This window comes from Oryzias melastigma, linkage group LG4, assembly GCF_002922805.2.
Source record: "Oryzias melastigma strain HK-1 linkage group LG4, ASM292280v2, whole genome shotgun sequence".
NCBI classification, from domain to species: Eukaryota; Metazoa; Chordata; class Actinopteri; order Beloniformes; family Adrianichthyidae; genus Oryzias; species Oryzias melastigma.
Genome location: NC_050515.1, coordinates 26,743,264 through 26,754,330, shown reverse-complemented (window position 1 = coordinate 26,754,330; position 11,067 = coordinate 26,743,264). Strand labels below are relative to the sequence as shown.

The following is an 11,067-nucleotide window of genomic DNA, read 5'->3' as shown; positions in this document are numbered from 1 at the left end:
CTCAGGCCACCTTCATGAAGTCTGTTCCTGATTGTTTGTGTAGAGACATTCACACCAGTGGCCCTCTGGAGGTCATTCTGTAGGGCACAAGCAGTGCTCAGCCTGTTCCACCTTGCACAAAAGAGCAGGTATTGGTCCTGCTGAGGGGTTGAGGACCTTCTACGGCCCTGTCCAGCTCTCCCAGAATAACCACCAGTCTCCTGAAATCTCCATGTTCTGGAGATTGTGCTGGGAGACACATTAAACCTTCTTGCTGCAGCACGTGTGGATGTACCATCCTGGAGAAGTTGGACAACCTGTGCAACTTCTGTAGGGTTAAGGAATCTCCTCATACTGCCAGTAGAGATAATTATCAAGCCAAAATCAGCACAAGTGGAAAACCAGCCAAAAAAGATCAAGAGGGAGAAACTTGAAATGACCTCCACATGTAACACCAGTCCTGTTTGGAGGGTTTTCTAATTGTTGCCACTGAAGTGCTCCTGTTGTTAATTCCATGAACACCAATACAGCTGAAATTGATTAACGAGGCCCTCAGCTGATTAACCAACCAGAACATTATCAGACAGGTTTCATTCAATTCATGCCAGGCCCAATGAAAAGAGTGTTCCTTTAATTCTTGTGAGCAATATATATAAGTAATAAAAAAACATCTTTGGACAACTTTAGACTATGATAGGGCAGACTAAACAGCAATTTTCTGATCGGAATTATTACAGTTCTCAGAGTCAGTGAATGAACCGGGACTGAAGATACCACCCTCATCAATTTTGATTGGTCCTCATGTTAGCCCCGCCCAAACGAGGCCAAATGTTTTGTAACTGAAACTTTCAGATTTGAAATTGAAAAAAAGAGAGAGTTGAAAATGAAAAAAAGATTTGAAACTGAAAAATAAATTTTGAAATTGAAATTTTGAGTTTTGAGTTTTGAAAACTAAAAAACAGTTTTATTTTTCTGTGTTTTGGGTTTTTTTTTTTAGTTTTGTTAGCTGTTACATTTTTAGTTTTTAGTTTTCTAAACAACAAAATTTGAAGCTGACAATAACTATAACTAAGTTTATTTTCGAATACCAGAAAATGTTGGACATTTATTTAATTTATTTATTTTGACCAAACACCAATATTTTTTTCAATTTAATTTACTTGGGTTTCAAATAATATTGGACCCAATTTTGCTCCATAGTTTTTGGTATTGAACCAAAAAAATATGTACATTCAGTAACATAACATCTTAGTTAATGTTACTGTGGATGAAAAATTTTTCATAAAGAATTCAACAGAAATATATAAAACTTCCCTGCACATTTGTGCTGCTTGAACTAATCTCTATCATATTCTATTCCCAATAAACATGGCCGCTAGCATTAGCGAGTTAGCTTTCAAATACTTCACAACATACATTTCCTCACAACAAAAGTTTCAGCTCGAACTACATTAACCCTTGTTGTCTGTGAGACCTTCAGGCACAATGTTTGCTCATTACGTTTTACATTTAGTGTTTACTAACCTGTTAGTTGGAACAGAAGGGCAGCACACGTTTTGATATGCTTGTAGCATTTCATCAAGAGGATTTATTCTTCCTCTGGTGCGCCTCTATTCTAATGTGCGCTGCGCTGCCACCTAGCGGACGGTTTGAGAATTACACTAACTCAAATGAGTTGGAAACGGAACTCTGTAAATAACTACGAAAGTAGGTACATTAAACTTAAAAAAAATGTAAGGGGTATCTGTTTTTAATTTTAAACTATTTTCCAAACCTCTACACTATTAATCACAATTAATTGTAATGTTTTACTAGGTACATTTTATATGACAACGTTCAGCTTTTGTTGAACGAAATGTTTTCTTCGTTTTTTTATTGTTTGAGATTTTTACATTTATCAAGTGTTAACCCAGTAGTGTAATATGAGCACATAACACATCAACAGTGAGATAAGGAGAACTGTAAAGACTTTTATGCCTGCAGTATTACATCAAGAAAAGAAATGCTGACATACAGCCATAAGAAACAAACCTACAGACCTAAAAAAATAAATAAAATAAAAATAAAAGTTCCGGTCACTGCACAGACTGGTTCTGTGTGTATTGAGTTCCATGAAGGACATAAATGGAGAGACCATTTGTCCAGTTCTACACTGTTTTCCAGCGGGTCTGATGGTCGTTACCTGTAATATTATGTCCTTGTCATGCTTCAGTTTTTCTGTTCTGTCTTCATGGAGTGGCACTTCCTGCAGGTAAGGGATCCACAGTGTTTCTGGTTCATCCACAATCATGCGCTGTTTCAGTTGAAGTCACGGCCAGCCATAAACTCAGCCCACACTTCTCAAACTGTTATTTTTGTCTTGCTTGGACGGCTGTGACATTATAATTTCAGATGTTTTCGAATGTTTCAATAATATAACTGATATAGTGAGACACTCCGCTATCATGTCATGAACTGCTGTTGCCTGAAACTTTCATTGTTCAAGAAGACGGTAAATGAAGCTTCTCTACAAGGCTGATATCTAATTCATCTGCCGCTGTGCGCTTCCTCAAGTATATGCCGGCATAATTAGGCAGCACAATCAACTCGGTATGGCTTTGTGGTGATATCAGTGTTGTACTCTCAAGATCATTTTCTGTTTCACTCAACTGAGAGTGAAGGAGGTGAGTCTCAGTCAGACTGCTTTGGTTCTTCTACAGAGGTAAAACTGTGACACACAAAGATCTCCTGCATGTGTAGAACAGTTTTAGTGCTATATTAATCTTGTTCTGCTATCAAAGAAGTGAGGATGGCTACAAAGCAGTGCCCAGCCAGCAATGCTAAGTGGGCCCCATATGGTTTAAAAGTGGGCAGAAAATGTGGGGCTTGATTGGGTTTGTTCACTGTTTCTGTGGTGACCCCACCTGTGTTTGCCCACATTAGCTTAAGTGGGCCCTCAGTGAATAGGCTTGCTATGCTATTCAGCCGCCTGATGCACAGCGGGGCTCGCTAGCTCAATACAACGGACTCACTAGCTTCCTACTGAGGAGCTTGCTAGCTCAATACAGTCGGAGCTTGCTGCCTTACTAAAGCAGAGATCGCTAGCTTGCTACAGCCGAGCTTGCTAGCTCTATACAGAGGAGGTCAATAGCATGCTACAGCAGAGGTTGCTAGCATGCTACAGTGGAGCTTGCTAGCTTGCTACAGCAGAGATCGTTAGCTTGCGACACCCGAGCTTGCTAGCTTGATACAGAGGAGGTCAATAGCATGCTACTGCAGAGCTCACTACAGCAGAGCTCGCTAGCTTGCTACAGCAGAGATCGTTAGCTTGCTACACCCGAGCTTGCTAGCTCGATACAGAGGAACTCAATAGCATGATACAGTGGAGCTCACTAGCACACTACAGCAGAGGTCGCTAGCATGCTACAACGGAGCTTGCCAGCTCAATACAGCAGAGATCGCTATCTTGCTAGAGCAGAGCTTGGTAGCTCGATACAGAAGAGCTCAATAGCATGCAACAGAAGAGCTCACTAGCATACTGTCCACCGGGTGTCGCTGCATTTTCTGTATGTGGAAGCAAAACGGTTGCACCGCTTACCCAACATGCGCGAACCACATGTCACTTCCGCTCTTCGCCCACTATGCGACAGAGTCGTTTCCAAACAGTAAAACTCCTTGATCACAAGAATTTAGGTTTTTCTCAACAACCGAGAGCTTCTCCTGACTGGATTACAGTTCGAAAAAAAGCCACTGAGTTACCGTTAATAATGTATTTGGATTACCGGATAAAATAAAGTGTCTTGAAGTGGCGCTGTATCCTCTTAGCTTAGGGAGTAAACTGCCGTCATGTAAAACTGCAGAAGAAGAAAACATTTGTAGTCCGTTTGTAGTCACTGCAAGATCGTAAGGTCCTGATCCTTAACGTGTCTTTTTCCTTTCGGTTTTTCAACAATAAGTGAATGTTTTCACTATGATAAACATTTTAAGTGTTATATTAACATCCTACGAAGTTATTATTGTTGTTACCGTCGGAAGACCGGAAAATGATTTAGCGGAAGTGACGTTTGGTTCGCGTATGCGGGAGAGCGGTGCAACTGATTTGCTTCTGCATACCGAAAATGCAGCCACCCCGGGCAACTGGCTAGCAAAGTGAGCTAACCTACTGAGTCCCTACTTGAGTCAATGTAGGCAAACACAGGTGGGGTCAACACTGAAACCGCAGACAAACCCAGTCAGGGCCCAGATTTTCTGCCACTTTTAAACCATATGAGTCCGCTTAGCTTTCCTGGCTGAGTGTTAGACTCTCACACCTTGTAGTTTTACAAAATCCTCTTTGTGTATCAGTTCTGGATTAAATTAAATTTCCCAACCAATAGAGAAACCCAAATGACCACATCAGTGTAGGTAATAAGCACACATTAGAACAACACTGTAAATGACTTTTCAACAAAAATGCAAAATAATAATTCAAAATACAAAAAATACAATAATACAAAAACCTGGGAACAAAACTGTTAAGAAACCTTTAAGTGCTTTATGCACATCAGTGATTCTCAGACATACCCAACGCTTCTTTTCTATGTCCAGTGAAATACAACAAGGAAGGATGCTGCTGCCAAATCTACTATAATTGAGCTAAAATTGAATTTAGGTCAAAGCAAACTTCTGCTGTTTGTTCTGTTCTAAGCTGAGCAGATCTGCAGCTTTTTTATACCAGAGATCTTGATGACACACAACACAAAATGGATTTAATCATCAGGTTTTTACAGCTGGTGTGAACATTTTCAGCCAAAAGCATCAACTGTATATGGCAATGGTATAACCACTGACTGTACATGAGAACTGAACTGACTGAGTGTGACATCACCTAGAGAAATCCTTTACTTTTGACTCCAAGCAAATGAAGTCAATTCAATTGACTTTTTTTTTACATCTGTGCAGGCTGCTGTGACTCCGCCCATTCTCCTCTGGATACTGCTAAGCAGCCACAGCTGCTTGCACTTCATTAATTAAGCTCTGTATATTTAAGGAACTCTGCTGCAACCTCAGAGTCAGATCGCTTTTTTCTCCTGGGTGTTTTCTGAGGTCTGTGAGTTTATTTAATATGTATATTAAAGTTCATGGACTCTTCTTCTAATGTGCTTGTGACTCTTTCCTGTATCTGGGTTTCCTCCTGGTGGACGAACTGTGACATTGAGGCATCTGATTGGTCAGTTTATAACTTGAATATCTTAAACTGCAGGAAAAAAATAATGAAAAAAATTGAATTATCAAGAACATTTTAAAATCAAGTATTGGATCAAGAATGATTTCTTTGACAGATATAAAGACTGATTAATAGCTGTTTAATTCTCTATAGAAGTCTCAGGGATTTTGGCTTCTTGGAACCAGGGGGCACTTCCTGTTTGGAACGCCAGGGGGGAAGGGGTCACTCAGTCCAGTTCTCATTTACAGTCAATGGCTATAACATTCTGTTAGCTGAGGTGCTTCCAGGCACTTTTCAGTGTTTGTTGGCATTTTCAGAATATTTTTCTTCTAAGGATACTATGCTTGTTGTACTAGCCTTAAAGAGCCCCGAGGCATGTGAGGGTACTAGATCCATTTTAGGTCAGTGAATGGGATTATTCCAAATGAACCAATATCAACTATGAATCGTATTAGAGACTTAAAATTATAATTACAAAGTTAAAGTGAATTGTTACACCCCAGTTTGAAACTAATTTGGGATGAAACCAAGCAAGTGCCTTTGAGTTAAAAAAAGGAACTAAATAGTAGTCAGGAGGCCCATGTGACAGACTGGCAACTTGCACAGAGTGCACCCTGGCTTCCCCCAACAGCAGCTGGATAGGCTCCAGCAGCCTTGTGACCCCAAAAAGGATTAAGTTGATCTAGAAAATGGATAGATGAAAGTCAGATGTATTTCATTCAGCATCCACTTGGGGACTGGCCTACTACCTGTCTCACCTAGTGTATTTCTAAAGCGAATTTTTAGTGGATAAAAAGACTAAATGATTCACAAACTGGCACCAATGTAATCAGAACGGATGGCAAGAAATGAGGGCAAATTAGGTCATTTAAAATAGTCTGTTTTATGATGATGAAAGGACAGAATTAGTAAAGCGCATACGTCAGCTGCTGCTCGAGTCAGGGGAGGCACGGGCTGCTGCTGCTGCTGCCTCACCTGCCGATTTCTCCTGTTTTTGAACTGGAAACTCATAAATCCGCTGCTTTTTAAAGAAAGAAATGCTAAAAACCCACACAGAAAAAAACTTAGAACATAGAACAGACATATCTTAAAAAATAATACTTGATTTTTTAAAATAAAAAAGTATATTAATTTTATTTTATTCTATACCTTGCTGGTATAGCTTGCACAGTTCCCAGTGGTCCATCCATCCATCCATTTTCTTGACCGCTTCGTCCCTTTCGGGGTCGCGGGGGTGCCGGAGCCTATCCCGGCTACTGATGGGCGAAGGCGGGGTACACCCTGGACAGGTCGCCAGTCTGTCGCAGGGCTCCCAGTGGTCTATTTATTAAATATGATTTTGTCATTTTTAGCCAAAATAAAAAAAAAAACCTGCTGCATTTTTTTAAAGAGATTTTCTGCAGAGCGGGAGGAGCTCAATAGAAATTCAAGTCTGAGTTGTGGGGGCGGGACTGTTGGTGTGGAGGTAACCCTCCACTGATATCCCATCATCCCTTTGTATACACCAGTGGCAACCAAACTTTTTCACTCTGTGGTCTAAATACAATATTTTTCTGCATGTCATGAAATAAAAGAAGAAAATATAGAATATGGTTTAATTTATTTATTTTGATTCTGTATTCATTAAGGTAGCTCACTTTAGTAAGAGTAAATAAGTAACAATTGTCTTTGAAACCTTTAACAGCAAGGCCTCACTGGACATTTTTAATTGAAAAACAAGAGCAAGATAAAAACAAACTTTCTTCCAATGAAAACAGCAAACTGAGATCCTAATGAGAGACGTGGAGCTGCTCTTTTGACTTCATCCGTTTGCTGCTGTCGTTCCATCAGGGCTAGCTGGAAAAAGCTGCTAAAAGCATCAGAGGTGACTGTGAAGGCATTTGGGAATTTTTAACACAAAAAAGCCCAGGGCTGACTCACTTGTGGGTTGTTTCACTCATATCGGCATACAAAGAAAGTGCTAACAGCGCCACCCAGAGGCCAAACGTTTATTACAGCTGCAGAGTTTTGGAACCAATAAGGTTTTATATCACTAGAGATGGCGTGCTAGCTTGTTGCATACACAAAGTCGGACGCCATATTGGAATGGTTTAGATGCCGTTTCACTGCTGTGTTGCAATTGTACAAACAGACCTGGAAGAACGTGACTTTTCACTAGTAATTTATTGCTGTCAGCTGATAAAGAAGAACTCCTAGAAAACATTTGAACAAGATCTGAGTGAGTTTACTCTCAATAATGAACGTTTAGGGTGATCTTGTCATCTATTCAAAATCAATGGCAGCTTTAGACTTCACACTATTTCCACGTTTTCTGGCAGGACCACCGATCTTTTTTTTGTTTTATGGAGGATGATCGTGGAATTTGTATGTGTGTTAGACCTCAGATCAGACCTGATGACCAGGATTTCCTCAGTAGTGGCAAGCGAAGAGGGAAGAACTTTAATAAACACAGACCGAAGAGTCGGACAGTTTGTGTAAATCTCAGTCTGTGTGTAGATTTGAATAAAATCCCAACCATGTATCAGGAATTCATTGTGTTTAGTATATCATAGCCTATTTATTTGTATAAAAAAGTGGGAATTGTTTTTCTTATGATCAGAGTTTTTGCCTTTTTAAAATCGGACCATAATTAAGCATTTTATGGTAATTTTACTGCGTCTGTTAAGCCATGTTTCATTGTTTTTTATACCATTCCAATATGGCGTCGCTCTTTACGTATCTTCGACAACAGTAAAAAGCCTGTGTGTTGTCTCTAGTGACATATAACTTATTGTTAGGAACAACATAGAGAATCATTAGGAAACAGGAAGGGGTTTTAATTAAACATTCCGCAGCTTCTGCAGCCACCACTTGGCGGGCCAAAGGATAACTTTTGGCCACTTTGGGCCCCCATGGTTTACACACTCTACCATTAGCTTACGGCCCCTCTCAACCCCACGTTAACATTAGCAGTGCAATATAAATGGCGACTAATATTGGAGCTATGGCAGCGTAAAGCTTTGATCCAGATTCCAGGAAAACAAAGACGTTCATGGATCCATTTGTCTACAAGTGGATGAATGAGAACGGGGCGGAGCACGGAGACTTAAGCCCGCCCACTTCTGCATCACACCTGAGATCTTTAACCAAGCGGCTGCATCCGATTCCCAACAATTTGAATAAAGAAAACTCATAAAAGCAATTTTCATCTTAAATGATTTTTTATATGTCCTCTGTTATGATGCTACAAGAACGCGATAAAACATTTTATTTATTGGAGTGGGTCTTTCAAGGAGAATTTGAGTTGTGACTTAATGACACTCGTGCATCTGTTGGGGCATCAGAAGTTTGGAAAAATGTAGAAATAATATAAATATAGATAAATATAGATATATAATGAATACAAAGAGTGAAGGGGGTGAACGTGGAACATCAAAGGCTTTTCTATCAGTGCAGCATGTAAACAGCACGTTCCTTCAGTGAGTGGAGGAGCCCCCTTTAATGATTCCATGGAAGATTGCCACGACGACAAGCATCCTGTAATAAATGAAATTAACAAACATTTCTGTAGGGTCTTTTCAAAGGGAAAGAGAGCCCAATGTTTTTTATTCAGATAAGTGGTCTATACATCCCCTGCTCCTTCCTGATTAGTCTAATCCACTGAGAAGTGCGTGCAGGGTTTGATTGAGTCAGCCGCCGAGGACCCCGGGGGAACCCTCCTGATAAGTGCTTTTACCTTTCACCTCCAGAACCCCACGCACGACGTTTCACCATATCCCACTCCCTCTAATCTCATTTGGCCCAGAAAGACATGCTCAGGCTCAAGAAGCTGCGATTAGCATCCTCTTCGCTGAGATCCCGTTGGCTCGGACTGCCGGCTGCCCTCAACCTGAGCAGCTGAAGGCTCCGAATCAGACAGGTAGATACGTGTGTGTGTGGGGGGGGGGCTGACAGCTTGATGTCAGGTGGAGAGCTTTTTGTGTTTCCAAATACTCAGCACTGGTGACAAAGTCAAGGCCCAGGGGCTGAATCCAGCCCTCTGGGTAATTCTATTCGGCCCTCCAGATCATTTATGGGGAGTAAAATACTAAAGTTATTTAAGATTCAAATTGATTTATTCAAGAATAATATTCCTGCCTTTTGATTATTCATATTTATTTGGAAAAGCTTTGGTTTTAAAGTTTTAAAAATTGGTATTCTGCTAGCTTTTTGGACTATTTTGTTAAATGACTAAGATTTTTTAGTCCATATTTTAGCTTAGCTTATACTTCAGCTACATGCTAGCTGTTTTAGCTAATCTAGGCTTTTTTCTAATTATTTTTTAGCCCATTTTGGATTAGCTAATGTTGCGACTACATGCTAGCTGTTTTGGCTAATTTGGGCTTTTTTAAGTATAGCATTTTTTTCAGCTACATGCTAGCTGTTTTGGCTAGCCGAGGTTTTTTTTATTTATTTTTTTTTTCCTTAGGCCAATTTGGCATTTAGCTAATATTTTAGCTGGCGATCAGCTTCAGCGTTTTCAGGCTCAGCGTTTTTAGCTATCAATTTCAGCATCTTCAGCTATTAGTGCTAGCATCTTAAACGGCCAAATTCAGCTTACAGCATTCACATTAGCATTATTTTAGCTAATGCTATATATCTAGTTCATAATTATGTTAAAAAGTTACAGTTTTAAAGTTTTAGAAATGTAGCTTCAGAGTGTTCAGTAAATGTTTATCCCGTTCGACCTAAGGTGTGTTTTGGATTTTGGCCCCTTGTGTGATTGAATTTGACACTCCTGACTTAGCAGAACAAGAACTGAAATGTTCCCCTTTTATTATCTGACACGGCTGCAGTGGGAAGGCCACAACCAGGATTTGAAATACACTGAAGCTGAAAAATTCAAACTGGCAACCACTTAAGCTGCATGTGAATATCCCAGCGCAAAGAGAAAATCAGAAGATTTCACATGTTTGGACCTGTTTACTGTCCCAGTTTAGCTTTTTTGTTTGTTTGTTTGGTGAGAAATAAACCCTCTCATGAATCTAATAATCGCTGCATTCTGAGGATGTGACGGATGCACCCTCTGTGATGGGACAAACCGAGTTTCCACCCAAATCCACCTGCTGTGCCCGTGTAAGTGCAGCCTGTGTCACTGCAAACGTGATTATATCTGTCTTGCTATTTTAGCGGGGATTGTTCTGCAGCGTGACACATCAGCAGGGCCTCCTTCCAAAGGGGCATTTTGGGAGGATCGCTTGAAACGATGGCTCGTTCGAATAGAAGGAGGAGGACACGTGACCTCAGGAGAACAGTAAACAACATATCAGTCACATTTTAACATCAACTGAAATATTTTTGGAGAAAGATAACTCTATTTATGACTCAATGAATGAGGAAAGGAATTTTTACTACTAGATTCTACAAAAATATACAAATAAATAATAATAATAATAATTCACTGCAATTTATGGACAATTTAAAAAATATATATTTTTAGGTTGACTTTTTAAAGGGAAAAAAATCAATTGTACAGTTTGAGCACTGACCTAAAACTGAGCGTTTTCATGGATTTGCAGCTGGACTCTTCTGTACCAATCTAAATAACTCATTTTTTAAAATATAAAACATGATTAAAATACAGACATTCTTATAAAATGTTAAACATTGATAGAAAATATAGTAATTAAAGTGTAAAAACCCCAAAACCTCACAACCTTTAAAAGAAAGGTTTGAATAAAAATACAATTTTACCAAAATTATTATAATAATTATTATTATTAGGAATATGTAGCCAGTAAATTTCAATTTAATTGTAATTTAAATGTTAAAAATATTTTTGTTAAACAAATGTTTTATTTAAAAAATAAAATAAATCAAATTAAATCAATTAACAGAGAGGATGGCGAACAGGAGCGTTTCTCAAATGTGGCTTTCAAAAGTTC

The 11,067-nt window shown here is 39.4% G+C and overlaps 1 long non-coding RNA gene across 2 annotated transcripts in view; it reads right to left on the bottom strand.

Annotated features, from left to right (window-relative positions):
• LOC112137024 overlaps positions 1-1,645 on the bottom strand; it is a 34,017-nt gene extending 32,372 nt beyond the window's left edge. For both annotated transcript variants that reach the window (XR_004947807.1, XR_002917469.2), the window contains exon 1: positions 1,504-1,645. This is a non-coding gene — a long non-coding RNA (uncharacterized LOC112137024). The remainder of the gene's footprint in view (positions 1-1,503) is intronic.
• Positions 1,646-11,067: the final 9,422 nt, after the last annotated feature.